The following is a 2059-nucleotide window of genomic DNA, read 5'->3' as shown; positions in this document are numbered from 1 at the left end:
AAAACAGTATCAAACAGAAGAGTTATTGATGAACAGAAAGAGCCTTTCGTTCTAAACTCGCTCTTAAACTGGGTCTCTAAGAAAGTCCTGGTGGCGAGTTCCAGCTCTAGTCTCTGAAAGCGTCTGGTAACTCCAGCAAAAGTGAAAAACAAACTCGTATGACCTAACAAACCTACCAGTATAGCTTCTTCTGTTTCTGTTGGTGGTCCTTCTTTCCCGTCCGTAAAAGATTCTTCTTCTTCTTCTTCTTCTTCTTCTTTTTCTTCTTCTTTTGCTTCTTCTTCTTCCTTCCTTTTTTTTTGTTTTATTGGCGGATGGCAATCAACTTAAGGTGCATTTACCGCCACCTACTGGACTGGAGTGTGATCATCAATTATATTCAGAGGGATTTTATAATACACACCTCAATGGTGTATATAAGTGTGCAAATTCACACACATACACACGTATATGTGTGTATGCACATGCATACACTCATGATACCTTAAGGATTTTGTTTTGAATAATAGATTTCTCCTCACTTTTGCTTTTAGGAATTCTTAAGTTAATCCAATTTCAGGGGATGTTTAGCTAATATATCTACTTCTTCATTTCTTTCAATACCTACATGTGCAAGAATCCAGACAAAACAAGACATTTCTTATGTAGCTGAACTATCCATCCATCCATTTTCTGTACACCCTTGTCCCTAGTAGGGTCAGGAGGGGTGCTGGTGCCTATCTCCAGCTAACACTTCAGGCAAGAGGCAAGGGTCACCCTGGATAAGTTGCCAGTGTGTCACAAGGCAACACAGAGACAGACAGGACAAACAACCATGCACACACAGTGAATTTAACCTGATAGTCATTTTTGAMAAWCTTGAGRGTGGGACTGTGGGAGGGAGCCAARCCAGGGTACATGGAGAGAACCCACACATGCACAGTGAGAACTGGCCTGGAGTTGAACCCAGGACCTTCTTGCTGCAAGGCAACAGTGCTACCAGCTGCKCCACTGCACAGTTCATAGCTGAACTAAGAAGTGATATGTACTAATAATAAATCAAATCTATAAGATTTGCCAGATTTTCTACTTAATAATGCAGCTTGACTATCTGATGCAATTATAGATGTATTTGCTTTTTTAACATTATCATCAAGCAACTATTTCAAAGCTAATATAATGGCAGTTAATTCAGCTGCATAAACTTCTAGATGATTGTTGTTCTCCTTTTAATCACAACTTTATGATGTGGGATATTCACAGTTGTATCTGTTCTGTCACTAGTTGGATCTTTAGACCCATCTGTATAACTATGCTATCTTTAAATCTTTCAAGATCATTTTAACTATAACCTATTCTGSARTCTTTCCCTTTTTAAGAAATTCCCCTAATTGCAAATCAACTACTGGCGTGATGAATAACCATGGTGGAACTGATGATTGTGGAACCATAAAACTATACTGGAACTGTGTCAAACCTAAATTTTGAGCTTCTATGTCCCCAATCCATCCAAAGCTATTATATTTATTATGTCCCCAACAGTCCTGTAGCACAGTCTTTGATGGATGACCATAATTATGTCCCTGGAGGTTTACCCAATACATACATTAGCTTCATTCTTCTTAACCTTAAAGCAGTGTTTCTCAATTATTTTCTGTCATGCATTAACATTAAAAAGATAGGYTTTGTCTATTTCCTGACCTTTCTCTGTGAACTACAGTTACTTGCTTATGAAGCAGGAGGGCCATACTAAGATTTTTTTATTTTGTGTTTTAAATATGAGTAAAGTTGGACACGAATCATAATTTTATGACAACTTTTCACACTGTGCTAAAATGAGGAATACTGAGGGTGTTGTAAAGTTACAGTTGGTATTGGTTTAACAAATAAGGAAATATTTAGTGTTTTAACACATCAGAATCAAGTTATCAGCCRGAGGATTTTGAAATGGTTGTTTAAACAACTTTTTATTTCAAAGAAAGAACCAGACTTATTCTGGACTATTCAGAATTAATTACTGATAACAGCTTCATACTTTTTAGACTTTTTAGGGCATATAATTCCATTGATCACAACTTTA

General features: G+C 36.9%; 1 protein-coding gene across 6 annotated transcripts in view; it reads right to left on the bottom strand.

The window, feature by feature from the left end:
* fbxo38 (F-box protein 38) overlaps positions 1-281 on the bottom strand; it is a 65517-nt gene extending 65236 nt beyond the window's left edge. For 4 of the 6 annotated variants that reach the window (XM_008402763.2, XM_008402765.2, XM_017303389.1 and 1 more), the window contains exon 1: positions 177-280. The gene's annotated coding sequence lies outside the window, so the exon portion shown is untranslated. Of the gene's footprint in view, positions 1-176 lie in introns of all 6 variants that reach the window. The other 2 variants (XM_017303390.1, XM_008402764.2) reach the window with 2 other exon arrangements.
* Positions 282-2059: the final 1778 nt, after the last annotated feature.

This window comes from Poecilia reticulata, unplaced genomic scaffold (assembly GCF_000633615.1).
Source record: "Poecilia reticulata strain Guanapo unplaced genomic scaffold, Guppy_female_1.0+MT scaffold_256, whole genome shotgun sequence".
Lineage (NCBI taxonomy): Eukaryota > Metazoa > Chordata > Actinopteri > Cyprinodontiformes > Poeciliidae > Poecilia > Poecilia reticulata.
The sequence above is the reverse complement of the archived record's forward strand: the minus strand, read 5'-3'. Positions and strand labels throughout refer to the sequence as shown.